Source organism: Branchiostoma lanceolatum, chromosome 13 (genome assembly GCF_035083965.1).
Source record: "Branchiostoma lanceolatum isolate klBraLanc5 chromosome 13, klBraLanc5.hap2, whole genome shotgun sequence".
Classification (NCBI taxonomy): Eukaryota; Metazoa; Chordata; class Leptocardii; order Amphioxiformes; family Branchiostomatidae; genus Branchiostoma; species Branchiostoma lanceolatum.
Genome location: NC_089734.1, coordinates 17,512,023 through 17,530,505, shown reverse-complemented (window position 1 = coordinate 17,530,505; position 18,483 = coordinate 17,512,023).

Sequence of the window (18,483 nt, the reverse complement as noted above, 5' to 3'; positions counted from 1 at the left end):
TTGATAATGAAATGACATTTTAATGATGCATGCAGCTATGTTACATAATGATCAAATTATTTCCTCGAAGTAGGTATTTTCTTTCACCGGAGTAAATATGTATTTCTACGGGGTAAGTACTTATGAGTAAGTTTCATATCTTAACATAAGTAAACACAATTTAAGACATTATTGTTATAATGTATCATATACCCATATTTTTTGTTATACATTGCCCGATTCATCCAGGTGCTGGTCCTCTGTTACTGTTCTCTGTGTCGGTCTTCCAACATGGACAGCACTTGAACAGAGCTTTTCGCATATGTAACCGGAATTTCGTGATCGCAAGCCTCAAGTCCATCCATAAGACATTTTTCCTAATGGAGAAATGTAATTATTCCTTTGATATTGTAACTTGAACTCTGCGAATCTGATATTGAAACATGTGGCCATAATGAATATTGTGGTGTTAGATAGACTTTGTTTTTAAGAGATTATAGTGAGAAGCTATTGGTCAACATTGCAAAAATAAAGCTATTAAATGGATTGTTAATACATAAAAATCATCATTGAACCTGACGCAGCTTAACGATGACTGTAGCTGAAGGGAGAAGATAAACTCCAACTTACCACAATTCAATAGAAAAATGTTAAACAATAAAACATTACAATAAAGGCTGTTGGGGGACTATCTTTAAACTCATACGTAAGCATAATTCAAAGAGCAATAGCAATCGCTTGCATCATTACACGTTGTTGTCTTATAAATGCGAAAACAGTGCCATCTACAGCCATATAATATGAAATACTTTTTCTCCGCCCTAATGATTAGTCTGCAATATCCAGAAAAACAAAATGCCATTTAAAGATATCAAACGCCAGATGACGCACTATAAGTAAATGTTTACCCAAAGATCGGCACATTAAAAGATATTATATATTTACATATCTTTGTATTGAAAACGCTACTGCTTTAGATTTAGACTGTACAACCGTCGAACGACAGTACGGTACAAGTGTGATGTACGAGCAAGCACAGCCTGTTAGGACTCCATTCGTGGGGTCCGACAGGAAACAAAACAGCAGGCCGCTCTCCCATGTTCCCCTCAACTGTCGAGGTAACACCAGTGAGAGCGTCAGTCATGCAGAACATGATTCTTGCAGCCAGAAAGAGCAGGAGACGCCCTCAAACCTGTACGAAGAAGCTGAGGCGGTAAAACTTAAGAATGCCTCTGGAGAAGTCCCTTACGGAACGGAAACGTCTACAGGTAATGTGTGCGTCTTTGGCTTGTTTTCTGCTTACGTAGCTTTTCTCGTCATACATTTTATTTTCATTGTAGATATTCCATACTTATTATACCCCATGTATTTGTGTTTTTTTGCAATTTACATTTTGTTGGTAGAACATTATGATCGCTAAATTTTCTCTTTTTTTTCGTTCATAATGAAATATGTAGTAACCTGTAACAAAATGTAACGAAATATTCTTCTGGCAGACACGACGCCAGCCGATGAAGCAACAGGCCGCCGTGTGTGCTACACGGTCGCCGCCTCGGCGGTAGTGGCAACCGTAGTCACAGTGGTAGTCATCCTTCTGATGTTCGTTAACACTGGGACCTACAGAAATGAAAAGGTACGTTTATTTGTTTATTTGTTTATTTGTTTATTAAAATTTACCACAGATGTGGAAGGGGTAGGAGAACAGGCATGATGCCTTTTCTAGCCCCCACCCCACAGAAATATTTACATCAGGTATAACAAACATTTAAACCTATACAATTATACAATTACATAAGCAATAGCTTAACGTACTCAGTCATATCGCACAATACTACACAACAACTTAGTTAAAACATGACTAAAATTAAACATATCGCACTTCATCCGAGAGGCACTATCACTAACTACCGCGGTCTTAACGCCAGACATGTAGCACATCTGCAGGCAGATGTCCATGTGCAGAGGTTGTCAGTTACAAAATGCTCTCTAAACCTGTCTGTAAATGACGTGATAAGCAGCCGTTTGAATGACAAGAGTTCTGACTGTTGTGAGGCCAACATCCCCATGTTTCTAACTGAGACACCGAGGTTGTTCCACTCGGTAACAAGGCGGGGCATGTAGGACGACGCAAATGTTGAAGTTTTACAACGAATTGGCATTAACATGTGAGACCGGCTACCTCTTGTTGGTCTAGTGGAGAATGATACATATTGGTGCATATCTAGATCATAAACATTTGCCATGGCCTTCACAAACACCATCATGTCAGCAATCTCCCTTCTGTACGTAAGCGGTAACATGTTGAGGAATGTTAGTCTAGCCTTGTAATCTAGTTCACGGGCATCTGCATTAGCACTTATAATGAACTTCGTTGCCCGCCTCTGCACGCCCTCCAACAGTGACATCATATTGCGAGACAGAGGTGACCAAACCTGACAACAATATACGTTTTGTTATATATGCTATTTGTAGAAGTGCATAGAGATAATCATTGGAATCAAGATTTTAGACAAATCATTTCAATTGACAATAAATCATTCTTTACAAAATAAGGGTGTGTTAAAATAAACAAAATCAATCTGATAGTCAAACTGTAGTAGCCTTACGAATTATATCATATATTGTATTTTACCTGTAAATTAAATCAATTACTTATGACGACTTTTTCAAAACGTAAAGATTTAGACCACCGAAGCAATTTTGTCGAATTTACCTTGAATTAACATAATAGAACAAACGTTGATAAATAGATGTTCATTAGAAGACTTCTGCCAAGCGATTCTTATTCCAACTTACAATCAATCAACGCTTAGTAATTTTGCCGGTAAATTAACGTCATGTATCTATTTAGGCTATTCAGACTTCGAATGGAACAGTGCCTACTGCTAGTTATATTTCAGTTTTCTTTAATTTTCAAAGGCTTTGCACAAAAAGGAAAAGTATACACATGTAATTATTTCCTGAGGTTTTAACACACGAATCTGTTATCCTGCTGTAGGTTCTTGTGTGCTTCAGGGATGTCTAAACAAATGAAATATATATATATATATTGTTATTCTCTGTTAGTTGGCAAAGACTCTAAAATTGACAAATGTAACGATTACTATCGTATCCCTGCTCACATAACAAGCTGTGAACCATGTCAGAGAAAAAAGACTGTAGCAGAACTTACAAAAATGGGAGTCACTAACAAATATGAACCTGCGTCGTAATATAATAGTCGTCAGTTGACTCTTTCACTGGATAGCAGTATATGACAATTCTATGAATAGTTGATTAATATTTGTCAGAGTAACATGTTTGTCAGAATAACATATTTTGTTTAAACATTAACTGCTTCCATTGATCTAGATTTCCATTTTTCTTTTGTTGACTCTATCGTTTTTACACCAAGCCCATTTTCACCATATGCGCGTTAAGAATACGCTCTTTGTGCGAACATGCTATGTTGACATTATCTAAGTTATCTCAATGCATATGCTACTCATTACAAAGAACGTGTTCCGTATGACCATCTTGCTTATGCACACGGCTTGCACACAAGGTCATTTTGCTACAAATCTACAGTGAGATAGGAGCTGAGCTTGCATAAATCATGCAAAGCAGGCTCTCGTTCTATGTATAACACATAAAAAGTGCGTTGAAATCTCAGTGCGCAAATGTAATCAACACGCCCTCAACCCGTGAAACAGCATACAACTATAAACAAAGGCATGTGCTCTACACTACCAATTTTTTTCTCATTTTTCTTTTCATTTTTTTTCCTTCTACAAAGAAACTTTTTTCTGTCAGCAAGAATATTTTCTTTATACAAGAATCCATGTTTTAAGCACAAATAAGAATCCCCTTTTCATGCACATACAAGAATTGCATCTTATAATTTTTCCTTAAATCAAGGAACTTCAAGAAAATGAATCTAGTAGAATCAAATCTTTAACCAAAAATATCTTAAGGAAAAAATCTGTAAGAATATCGCATTTGACCAAAAAAAAAAAAAATATTATGGTTAGACTGACAAAGAAAAGTATTGTAGAAAATTCTAATTGGAGAACACCATGCTGAATATTTTCTTTACTTCAGAAAAAAAGAATAGAATTCTTTGTGTAAGAATAGACATGCAAATATAGACATGCAAAGACATTTGCAGAAGGTTTTCTAATCTTTTGTATAAGAAAATCAACGTAAGGAAATAAGAAAAATGAGAAAAATACGGAAACGGATTTTAAGTAGTGTACAAATTTGTGTTTAGACATTTTTCACCATTCTTATTTATCTTTAGGACACATTTCAAGTTTCAACTACAACAGGTGCCTTCAACCCGGGAAACAAGCTGAACCAAACTGCTGATATGGAACAAAGTCTTTTCGAGAAAACCAACATGTCAGGTAGGTTTGTTTTGCTTAACTAAGCCGTCTTGATATGTCAATCAGATACAACGAAATGCTATTCAGACCCATGGTAATTCATATGTATATTTACATAAACGTACGTCTGTGTTGGAAGAAGACATTATGTGTTAAATTTAAAATGCAATTACCAACACAAGAAAAATCGGAAATACATAATTGTCCGAATCATCAATTTGGGCTAGTCCACTTTTTCGTGTCAGAAATTGCAGTTTAACCCTGACACACATGTGTATCATAGTTGTATTTTTTTCGATTGACATTTAATATAGCAAGACACTGATATGAAACTGCGCTGTCTGCAGGTACTGAAGAAATGCGTATTACAGGCGATGACGGCGATGCAAATTTCCCTTTCGTTAACGGTCGTTGCCTTTGAGAACGGTCGTCGCCATTTCTCAGAACGGACGTTGCCATTTTGAACGGTCGTTGCCAAATCCGATCGACCGATCTTGAATTCCGAACGCTCGTGGCGTGTTTGGGAACTTCTCGTAACTTCACGGATTTCTTAGAATTGTGGGTAATGACACTAGTGGCGACAGAAGAAGTGCCACTCGAGCCAGAACAGCAGTGCCGCCCGCCCACCAGGGGGTTCTAGTCTCCCCGAGGGCTCTGGGCGAAGCCCGAGTGGATACTAGAAACCCCAAGGTGGTGGGACTGCTGTTATATCCAGATATCGAGGCCATTATACCGTCAACTACCTAACTTACCCCATTGCATACTTCCCCGAAGCTTCCCTAGTTCATCAGCTCTACCAAATGCTACTTTCTTTTGTCCTGAAAGACCAGAAATCTTTCTTTTTGCTTGACATGTTGACAAACGAGTAACAGCTGTAACGCTAGCACATACAAGGCAAGTAAAACATATGAGGAGAGTCACAAATCCTCTGGGCAATTAGATCTCAGAACAGTGGTTGGTCAGTCTGAGAATAAGTCACATGCTTACTATGACCCGGGAAGTTACGAGAAGTTCCCGAACACGCCACGAGCGTTCCGAATTCAAGATCGGTCGCTCGGATTTGGCAACGACCGTTCAAAATGGCAACGCCCGTTCTGAGAAATGGCAAGGACCGTTCTCAAAGGCAACGACCGTTCACGAAACGGAAATTTGCGACGGCGATCTTTGTGGACATAACAAGATCCGCATTCGTTTGAAATGAAAATGGTATAGAAATAACAAGAAGAACATACGCCCTTTGCTACTGATTTTTTGTAAGAGGGACATGCTATCTTTGAGTACAAAAATGCGGTCATTAACTTCATGTGTGACCCAGTTGGTGCATATTCACTGACAGGTCTGCCTGACGGCACTTGGAATGGAAGCGCATGCCACATGCCCCGGTCTTTAGTTTTTTTTTTAAATTCGTTTCATTGAATAATGAATTCGAAATCCTACATTGAATGGGCCATATTTAAACTAGTATGATACAGAAATCTAGCCTCTACCAGTCTCCGCGTGATCGCTGGGAAAATAGTGGAAATCGGCCAAATAGAGTGAATAGCCAGGGTTAGTCCGCTATGCAGTGAAGCTCAATAGGCGATGGATGATTTCTACTATTTTCCCAGCGACCGCGCGGAGCCTGGTAGAGGCTATCAGGAATCTATTGCTGACATTTCAATTGATATAAAACTTGATGATTACAGCTGTTCAGTGTCCCTTGCTGTTACCTCCCGGCCATCATCAATTGCAACTTCTTTTTTCATACAGCCGCGCAGTGCCCCCCACTGTTGCCTCCCACCAATGGTATCATGATTGGCTCCAACTCGTACGGAGACGTGGTCAGCTTCACTTGCGACCAAGGATACAAGCTGCTTGGCAAATCTTCACTAACCTGCCTGTCTGACGGAACGTGGAGTGGACGGTCACCAACATGCACTGGTAAGATATTAAAAAAAAGGAATCAGCCTTGATTAAAACACATTGATTAACAAAGCTGTTCTATCCATTTCTGTTCCAATATGTACACTGTAATCTCACAGAATGCCCTACTTGTGTTTGATTTTTTCCCCGTGATGTTGATTGATTATGTATTGTTTTCTGTCGCAGTTGCCCAATGCTCTCACTGAATGCCCTACTTGTGTTTGATTTTTCCCCGTGATGTTGATTGATTATGTATTGTTTTCTGTCGCAGTTGCCCAATGCTCTCACTGAATGCCCTACTTGTGTTTGATTTTTCCCCGTGATGTTGATTGATTATGTATTGTTTTCTGTCGCAGTTGCCCAATGCTCTCACTGAATGCCCTACTTGTGTTTGATTTTTCCCCGTGATGTTGATTGATAATGTATTGTTTTCTGTCGCAGTTGCCCAATGCTCTCACTGAATGCCCTACTTGTGTTTGATTTTTCCCCGTGATGTTGATTGATAATGTATTGTTTTCTGTCGCAGTTGCCCAATGCTCTCACTGAATGCCCTACTTGTGTTTGATTTTTCCCCGTGATGTTGATTGATAATGTATTGTTTTCTGTCGCAGTTGCCCAATGCTCGACACTGACACCTCCTGCCAATGGTGATATGAGCGTCTCTTATTACTACAAGGAAATGATGCAATTCACCTGTGACCCAGGTTACAATCTTGTAGGTGAAACAAACATCACATGCCAGGTGGACGGCACCTGGAGTAACCGTGTTCCTACCTGTACAGGTGAGTTTATAAACTAAATGTTGGGAAACTTATCCAAAAACAGGTCGTTTAGCTTTACACATCGTAATCAATATCAAATGGGGGCCCCTTATACTATAATCAAATTTATTGCATAACAATTGCATCAGGTACAATGTATGGCAGATAAGATATATTATTTACAACAAAGGACTAGTGTACTAATCCAACATCATAACTCGATACATAAGATAATGGAATGATATTTTTTCACTAAATGATACGGCTTATGATAATCTGGCCGGGCTACATATTGTAATTTGGCATACAATTATTATAGAAAAGAGAGAATCCTTGGCCATGATCACCCAGAAGGGACTGACTCCATCTTGGTTTGTGGACAAGAAGAGTGCCACGGGTGCAAGTCATACTGATGAAGATGTTTACATACTAGTTGGCAACCTGGGCGTAACGACAGGTAAAAAAACATACACATCTTTTGTCCCATATTTGCTACAAATTGTTATGATTTGTCTGTAACCGTGGCTAAAGTGCACCCTATTGTCTTATCAACGATATCGATCCTCATGACAGACAGTTTCTTTGCTTCAACCTTTTCAATATCCAATAGGTAGTTCACAGCACATTTACTGCCAATGTATTTCAAAAGTTAGGAAATGTCCAGGAAACATCGAAAGACTGGTTGTAACCCTATCCAGACTGGGCTTTTTTCGTATATCTGGGACCGGGGGGGGGGGCTGATTCGGCCCCCCCTCATAATTTCCGAACGGAATGATGTATCATCACCAAATTTCCAGGGAGTGATATCCACGTCAAGTTTTATTATTCCCGTAATTTTGGTGACGTTATGACGTAATATGACGTAATTATGACGTCATCGATGTGATTTTATTGGCTAAATAGGGAAGTCCCGTAATATCTAAAGGAATTAAACAAAACGGTGACGTCAAAACGAGGTCATTAAATGACGTCACGTGTTGTTAGCGATCCCTTGGGATCCGCCATCTTGGATCGACCATTTTGAAATTTTTAAAAATCCTTTTTTTCCACTTATGACCCCAAAGGACACTGAAAATAGACTAAAAATATTAATCTACATGTTTCTGATAAAGAAAATGTCAGGTATTGACGATTTTAAGGGCGAAAAAGCCTGCTGATACCTGAAATAGTGATATAGTCCGCCATCTTGGATTTTGGCAGATTACGTCATCAAATTAGAATAAATTATGAATATTAAATCAGGAAAGTTACATCTTATTACATGTTATGTTATACATGTAGGAAAACTAGTGTAGTTGTGCAAGAAAACCCGAGAAATATCATTGTTTTTAAATATTTATGATTTTTGCATAAAATGCCAGTCAGAAACCCGTTGCCATGGCAAGATGGAAAAATGATTAACTTAAACCATTAGTTTAAAATTGTTGCCAACAAAATTTTAGGAAAAGTCACCGAATTTGGTTGTTCTAGCATACATCGTTCGGCAGAAATACGATGTCAAAGTTGGCGCGGGCACTTTTAGCCCCCCCCCCCCCCCAGTCTGGATAGGGTTATCCAAGCAAGTTCTAGATGAACTAAACATTTTTGTATGATTGAATACGTGGAGATTTGGGGTCATGAAACTTTTTCTGGCATGTACATTATCGCAGCAATGCGATACGACGACTGTCATGTCAAACACACAAAGCGGCAGGGTTGCGGCTGGACAGATATAACTCCAGAGCAGTGCCGTCGGCGAGGATGCTGCTTTGACAGGTCCACGTGGGGAGTACCCTGGTGCTTTTACAAGAAAGGTCGGTCATGTTCTTAATCGTAATTAGGCTAGAAATGCTCATAATCCAGTCTGTTAGATGAGGGGAAATGCTCTTTTATCTTATATATTCTCAAATGGTGATTTTATTCTTCTTATCCTTGCACAGTTCTAATTTCTAGCCCATTTATGATATTAGGCCACATAATTGTATGTATATTTCGAATGCTTTATTTACTTTCGAATGCTACAACAAGGTTATGTCCAACTTGAATGTAACGCGTATTCTATCAATGCATTTCTTTTCAAATTTCATTAACCAGAATGCCAGGTGGGAAATGGGGTATCCTACCGAGGAACAGACTCTGTGACCAAAACAGGCAAGATGTGTCAACGCTGGGACAGTCAGACACCACATGGACACGACCAGACACCTGTGAATTACCCGTCATCTGGACTGGAGCAGAACTACTGCCGGAATCCTGACGGGTATATCGGAGCTTGGTGCTACACAACGGATCCGGACAAGAGATATGAGCTGTGTGACGTCCCGGCATGTGGTAAGATCTGGTCCTGTATCTTAAGATAAGAGTTGACGTTTGCAACTTGTATGTTAATGATGTCGTGTTATCTACCATATACTACTAAGTTTGGTGCTTAGTTAACGACACGTATAATTTAAAGTAGGACATTAACGTTTATCAAATTTCATTAACCAGAATGCCAGGTGGGAAATGTGGTATCCTACCGAGGAACAAAATCTGTGACCAAAACAGGTAAGACGTGTCAACGCTGGGACAGTCAGACACCGCATGGACACTCCATGACACATGACAACTGCCCATCATTTGGCCTGGAGGAGAACTTCTGCCGGAATCCGGATCCTGATGTCGACCCCGTAGTTTGGTGCTGCACTACTAATCCGGACAAGAGATATGAGCTTTGTGACGTACCTACATGTGGTAAGGTCTGATTCTGTAACATTCTTATTCACGAATTAACGTGTCGTATTGACATATGAAACGTCTTGTATTCTAAGATTGTAATACAGTTGTATAAATTGAATGAAGATATTTTTCATTAAAGTCCAGCTGGATGGCAGTTCTTCATAAACGTGCTAAGACTTAATGTTTGGAACAGAACCTTATATTTGTTTCGTACACTTTAATGCCGGTATAGTCTGACGACACAACTGATTGACTGTTGTCTAGTTGTTGATGCCTCTTTCAGAAATGCATTGCATTGCATTTCTTTGTTTTAGAACACTCATCCCACTGATCAGCACCCCTTTATATCAATTCACGCCATTCAACTGATCGTGATTAGGTTACAGCTTCTATCTTCAAATGTGTCCCGGGAGATTTTTACTGCCAATTGAGTTTTAAAAAAACAAATAAAGAAAAAAAATCCTGCGCTTCAGAATTGCCCGGCAGCCACAAATTATCTTACTTGGTCACGTAGAGACCACACCCGACATTAAAAAAAGTAGACTAGGACTGGTCCCTTTTTCCATATATGACCACATTGTGACCTTGGCATAAACTGCTATTTGAAGTGCCGTCTGCCATGTTATTGCACACATGATCAATGCTCTAACTTTCATCAATGTAATGTTATACTATAAGTTAGTTCATAGATAGTAATCGGTAGTCTACTACATGTTTCAGCTGGCGGAAATGACGGCTGCCAAGTCGGCTACAAACTAGTGGTCGGGACATGCATTCGGCTCTCCGATGAGGAAAAGTCTTACGCTGACGCCAAGAAGGCCTGTATGCAAGAAGGAGCAACGCTAGCCATGCCTAAGACGAAAGAGTTGGACGTCGCTCTGAGAAACCTTGTCAGCACGGAGGGGCGCAACCAAGATCATTGGATCGGCATGAGACACGTATGGCACCTTTTTAAGAGTCGCTGGCAATGGGACGACGGGTCTACTTTGGGCAACTTCCAGGTATATCAATATGCTCTTCCTGCCAATGACTATCAAACGTTTGACCAACTTCAACATAATAATGCAAGGACCAATTCTTTTTTATACAGTCTATGTCTAAAGTGCAAAACTCGGAAAGGTTCAATAGTACATTGTACATTCAAGATGACAAGTAGACAACTTGACAATGTGGATTTGGGGAAAAGTCAGAAACAACAAATCTATCATTTGCCTCTGGTTAAGTTGTCTGTTAGAATGTCATTATCCCTAAGAGTATCTACTTGTAGAAACACATGTCTGATACCTTACAATACATTGAAGTTACATCATGTACATTCATCTACTAGATATCATTTACTGCAGTCTTATTTCTGTAACTCTGTATTAATAAAAAAATATTTAAAAAGTAGTTTAAAACATGATATATCTTTTTAACATGGCATGTTTGTTACATACCTTTAGCCGGGTAAACTGTTTTAGCTGGCAGCTATCTTAAACATACAATTTATACTTTTTAAAGGCAACCAAAGTAAAATTAGGGCCAAGAAAATGGATATCAAAGAATGCTGAAATTTTTTTGCTAGTGACATTTACTAACACTGTTTACTTCATTTCCGTAATAACTCCATACTTTTAACGTTTTAAAACCGCGCAAAAATGTGCCGTACAATGATTCCCTACGGGCCTACCAAAACACCGGCGACGATTTTCAGTGAATTCTCACATCACCACGATGTCGTTTTTTTTCATCGATATCATGGACGTCGCGTGCTATACATTGGGATAGTGCTGTTTAAACTTATGTATAGAAATGACAACATAAATAGACTTTCAAAATTCGATTTTCGGGCCCTAATATTGCTTGGGTTTCCTCTAAATAAACGTGTACGTAAGGTAACTATACGTATTTTTTAATTGAACCATGATATCCAAACTGTATCATTATATCCTCTAGGCATGGTCCCCAGGAGAGCCAAGAAACATCAAATGGAAACTCTGCGTGCAGTACTGGCCAGGCGATACTGGTTCTACCATGTGGGACGATACGGAGTGTCACAGACGCATCAGGTTCATCTGTCAGGCTCTTCCAACTTAACAGTTGATACCAAAAGTGTATATTAAAGGTCTCATTCATTCATGAGTTTTTTCGCCCCATATGCTTACATGCTATAATACGTGTATTTTATGGGCGCGTTCGTAATGAAGCTATCATGGGAAATGCGCCAATGTTTTTCTCTCTATATGTTGAGAATATTTACCCCAGATCATGCAAAAAAATTGCCGACAACTTCACTACATCAAATCTCTGTTTATAGCAATTACAAACGGTACTTAGCTACACACCAAAATAGGCATTTTCCAGCTGTAAACGCTCGACCGCATCACCTGAAATGCAGGGCTGTGGACGTCCGACCTCGCGCGCGGCTGCCGAACTTTACCGGCTAATTTCTTCAGTAGCAAACAAGCTTTCATCAGTTTGACGCTTGAGATCAGTTGGGCTGCCTAAAAGGGAAATTCCCACGGATAAAAACACACGTTCATGTATCCGTTCATTTTTTGCGCAACAGACCCTTTGAGGGTACCCACTCGGAGTAATACAGGAATGAGACCTTAAGCTCATGTGCCCTAATATGAAAACAAAATGAGCTAGACTCTCAATAGGGAGCTTAAGAGTTATTCCCACATGACCTTATTCGCATCTTTGACATCCACCATCGATATGTCTGACATGTTTTGATATTTTTTTAGATTTCAGACACCTCTTCCCCCCTCTTCCGAAAAAAATAACAACCCAAAAAATAATACGGGGGAAGCTTAGCATCATTATAATGTGGTAGCAGGCAATCAAAGTGATTGATATCGGTGTTGTTCGGCTGTTTGAAAAAAAAAGGACATTTATATATACAAAATATTACCCTGGAAGAGTCCATTTTACATGGAGGTGCAAAAGTCTATACATTTTTTGTGTCAACACTGTGTAATAAAATCTGTATTTGTTAATCACGTACTCAATATCTTAAGGTGTAACCAAAAAATATTCGAGTTTCGAATTCGGATGCGATTCCCTGTAACAGTGCATATACGTAAATACTTATATGCAGCCACATCTGTCACAGCACAAAATGGCCTCGTATCCCGGCGTATACGTACAAGGATTCCTCCGGAAATATTCCATATCCCGGTGCGGATTTAGCGTTTCCGTTAAAACTAACGGATACGCCAAATCCGCACCGGGATATGGAATATTTCCGGAGGAATCCCTGTACGTATACGCCGGGATACGAGGCCATTTCGTGCAGTGTGTGCTGCAATGCGAACCAGTCAGAGTTGCATTAAGAAAGGTGACAGATGGTTACCGAAACGTCGGCTGAATTAATCACTTGGTTGTGTAAAAGGTGTCCTTTTATTCAGTGACTCACCAACCTGATGAAACTATTAACGGAGTAGTCCAGTTTCTAGTGTTAATTGTGCGGGAATTGTGTTCGAATAGTCCATTTGGAAAAATATTATTTCTACTACCACCATCGTAAACGTGGTCGCCCGTCGTTGACACTAAAGAAAGTAATCGAAGAGGATGTTGGCCTTGAAGATGAGGAACTTCGATCTGTCATGTGCGACAGGAACATATGGAAACACTTGTGTCACCTCTAAAAGAGGATGAACTGAACTGAACTGAACCATCATCGTAAACTCTTACTTTGTGAACGTATGCGTATGCGTATGTGTGAATATCAAAGGCTCGGAACACCCTGGAATATGACGGACGTATATGAGACAAGTAAGAACTTTACTTCGCGGTATATTTGTCACAGTATGGTAGGCTTTAAGCGTAGCTTCCCATTAAATCAAACAAGCAACATAATTGCTTAATATGGTTTCTCCTTTCATAAATGCACATTGTACATGTAATAATGTTGATTTTTAACCGTGTCCTATTATGTTTAGCAATACCTAGTATGGCTAAACAGATTGTTTTTACTCAGGTTTCTTCTTCTCCTCCTTCTGTCAAATCTTCAAATTGATTCATCTCTGTCATTTTTTGGCCAAATGACCTGAAATTTGGTGCAAAGATAGTGTAGGCAAATACCCCTAGGTGTTTTTTTCTTTATTTTTATCGGTATTGATCTTGAAAGTGATTTTATTGAGGTTTTTCTGACCAAAAACGTACATTTTGGCCTCCTGTGCTCTGGAAATACATCCAAATGACCTCAAATTTGCTGTGGGGGTACATTGAACAAATATTCAAAGAACCCCATTTGCACATTTGTCATACATCACTTCAAAATACGATTTTGCAGGGTATTTTGGGGAGAACATTGACTATTTTCCTCATATGACCATGTATAGTGTTGCCAACACAACCTAAAGGTCAGTGAACCCAAGTGCCAGGTGCACCTGGCCTCGCCTGTGAGCCTTGCGACCACCTGATTGGCCAATTGAGTTTATTTATTCATCTTGCAGGTGTGCTAGTATTCATACCAAATGTGGTATGGGAATGCCGAGGACATGTGCTTTCATGTCTTTGTTCACTCTTTTTTTAACAAAGGTACACATCTCCAGTTCCTATGTATTTAACAAATATGATGTGAAATTTGGCATGTGTCTCCATTGGTCATGTACACAGGCCCTCATTCAAATGTTCGGCATACAGCCTTTCAAAACGATTTTTGAAGTAAACAATTTTTTCGTTTCGTTATTTTCAACCCAAAATGTATACTATTGAATCATGCATTCAAACATAGAGGTGTCACATTTTAAAATTTCACCCATACTATCACTGGAATATGTTGCTTTGTGTCTTTTCCTTCTTCTCCTGTCAAATCGTCATATATATCATTGTGTATACTATGGAAAACTTCATTCTTACCTGGGGTTAATCTTTTTCATTCAATTTTGAACTGGGTTGATTATGCGCAAGAGTGTAATTTTGTGCAGATATTTTTCGACTGGTCTAGTTTACATGGAGATGGCACGGAATATCCCATTCTTGCAAGGGGTGGATTATTTAATTATTTATTTCAATTTTGAGCTGAAGTGATTATGAAATAGTCCATTTGTTAGCAGAAGTGTATTTGTTTAAGTGGATGTAGTTTTGGACTGGTCCATATTGTGTTGAGGTGCTACTGGAAGACTTCATTCCTGTATGAAGAGACTGCATGTAATTGTTTTTAATCTCAATTTTGGACTGGGGTAGACATTCTTTAGTGGGAGTATTTTAGAATGGCGCATTGTTATTTTGGGACAGTCCATTTTTTGCATGGCGAGGAGTATGGCTAAACATGCTGTATTTGCTCGCAAATGTTGCCTTTCTAGTTAGTATCAGCCTTATATAGTGATTAATCATACCAAATGCAAAGTAAAGGTTAGCATCAGATATGAGAAAATATCTAATTATAGGAACAACACATGTAAAGCCATAACAGGTGATTGAAATATAGTGATGTGATACAATTCTTATTGCTTTATTACATGTTAACGTAGTAAGTTAAGTTGTTTATGTATAACGGCTGATCAAGGAACATGACACTTCTTCGATGGCTCATGTTGCAGTGCGGCCTCGCTATGGATTGCGTTTAAAGTATTGGTTGTATCGAATATACTTTGCCAAAGTAAGAGTTTTATTTCATACCGACCGAGGATAACGTAGGATGACCAGAAGGGGGAATCGAATGGCGTACTACAACGGGGACTACGTACATGAATGGATCGAAAACTTGATCCATTCTTATGTACGTTGCTAATTGTACATTTGTGGTCCGATACATAATTGTAAATACTATTTAACACCATTTACGATGATACCACATTTGCTACGATAATACATTTATGGGTTGAGCACCAGGACTGCTTATTTGAATTAGTCGTGATAACATGAAATGTCTAAATGTCCCTTGACAAAATGGTCGTCTCTTAAATCATTTGCTGTCTGCCTCTTATCATTGAAAAGCTTGCTTGATTCTTTTAAAACAATATCTAATTTGTTATCATCAGGCTTTTGCGCAGCGAGCTTCATGCATGAGTAATGCTATTACCCCAAAATGTTTATGGACATGTTAAGCAGTGCTTTGGCAGTGGAGTTTCGGGGCTTTTGATGTGCGACGTACTCGCATAGTCAGCCCTTATGCTTGATCTCTGTAGGTTCATGGTTGATGTAATATTATTGTCAAACTTTGTATATAAGCTTTTTCGACCACACAATGCAGCTGATAAAGTGATAGTGATGATGAGATGTTAATGTTAAGTGCCACGTTCTTAACTCCCTGTTGACCCATCAACCCTGATTAGGTGTTGTACAACTAGCGCAGTCATGTCGCAGTGGGCTGTTTCTTTCTTTGTATGAAGAAAATTGTGTCCAAAACCATATGTTTCATCTACCATATAATTTCTTTCACCTATGGAAACAGATACAAAACATAACCATGGGTGTCGTTTTTTGTAGCACCCGCTTGTTCCATACACATGTATTTCTGACCTACATGCAGTTTACGATAAGATTTAAGTCACATTTTTCACGTAAGACGACCTTTCTAAGCTATTAATATAATTATCCTATAAACTTTAAAGGTGGTACAATATAAATCAATTCGTTAACATAATATTTTGTTATTTACTGTTGTACGTAAATTCCAATAACGGTTACTAGAATATAAGTGCAATTGTTAGCAGCTCAATTGTAAGATATGTTTATTTAATGAAACTTACACTTATAAAATAAAACATAGAAACACCAATAGATTTTGTCATCTCATTCCTTATTCTTATATCGTTCATTGTTCATACAAACCTATATATATGCCACAGTAGAGATGGCGATTCAGGACAATCGGCGATTCAAACGCAAATGATGCTAAGATAATGGACACAGCAACTTTTTTTTAAACCATGATTTTGTTTAGTATTTACAAACAAGAACTTAACTCTGATTGATATTTTTCACACATTATCAAAATTGTTTCACTCAACTTTATCAGAACTTACTTTATTCGAAAACACTCATTAACCCTCATCCGACCGTATGGGGTCCGTTTGGACCCCAGGCGTGTTTTAACGTGTGCCATATCAACATTTTTAGTTGGAGAAAAAAAATCCTTCCATGTGTTTGTTCATGAACATGTCTTACAACTCCTGAGAAATTTTTACCGGGATTGGCCGATTTTTGCGGAAGTTATACTCTAAAGTGTGCGTGTTGTCCGCTGGGGTCCAAACGGACCCCAGATAATTTCGCATTGCATGTTTATTACGTAATTTGAAAGAAATTCCTCATAACTTCCAAACGGTATAATGTATCCTCACCAAATTTGCAGGGAGTGATGTTCACGTAAAGTTTCATAATTTCTGTAAATTTGGTGACGTTATGACGTAATATGACGTAATTATGTCGTCATCGATGTAATTTTAAAGGCTAAATAGGAAAGTCCCGTAATATCGAAAGGTATTAAACAAAATAAAGCGTATTATTGATTTTAAGTTATGTCAAGGCATACAACGTCGATGGCGATTACCTTGACGTCAAAATGACGTCACAGAATGACGTCATGTTGTTGTTAGCGATCCCTGGGATCCGCCATCTTGGATCGGCCATTTTGAAATTTTTTGAAATACATTTTTTCCATTTATGACCCCAATTCACAAAAGAAAGAGACTGGAAACGTCAATCTGAATGTTTCTGGTTAATAAAATACCAGGTAGTCACGAATTTAAAGGAAAAAAGCCTGTTTATACCTAAAATAATCATCTTGTCCGCCATCTTAATTTATGAGCGATTACGTCATCAAATTAGCATAAATTATGAATAAAAAATCATGAAAGTTACATCTAATTACATATGATGTTATAAATATTGGAAAACTAGTGTGGTTGAGCAAGCAAACCTGGGAAACATCATTGTTTTTAACAAATTAGTGACTTTTTGTATAAAATGCCTGTCAGAAACCCGTTGCCATGACAACAGGAAAAATGACAAACTTGAACTATTATCATGGAATTGTTGCCAACCAAATTTTAGGCAAAGTCACCAAGTTTGGTAGTCCTAGGATACGTCGTTTGGCAGTTATACGATGTCAAAGTAGGCGCGGGCACTTTTAGCCCCTCCAATCTACATAGGGTTAAAGGAAAATGCGGGTTCTCCCCATTTCCTGCATAAATTATGATAATTAGCATTAATCATCAACACCAAAACTTGTCCAAATATTCTCCATAGATTATTGAAACAGGATATGCACAATCACTACAATAAGATCCACCAGAAATATATTTAGGGGGCAAAGCAAAATGGGGTCCAATTGGACCCCATACGGCCAGATTCGTCGCAAAAATGTGTCGGTCGGATGAGGGTTAAATCTATCCATTATAAAATATGAACTAATTCAATATAGCTGGTGTTGCCCTGACTACTGTATGTTGTCACTTGTAAGGTTCGAACCATCAGAACAGCATTCCTTCTATTTCCACCTCCTACCCTCCCAAGCATTATTCTCTCCTGCTTCTCCTAAGATGTAATTTATATCTCTCACCTTTAACCTAGTGCATTTTACTCATGGTTGAGGGGGAAATTAATGACAACACTGTCAACCTCACTACATACAGCTCATTGCATGTTGTGAACCTAATTTACATAATTTATGAGAAAATACTGTAATTCCATATTAGTAGATATCTGGCATTTCATACTTGTGTCAAATTTGAAGTTATATGACGGTGAATATAGTTGAATATAGATTATGGAAATGTAGGCCTAATTTGCATTATATATATTTCATTGAGATTTTTGGTCACCGAAATCTTGTATTCAGACGTTAT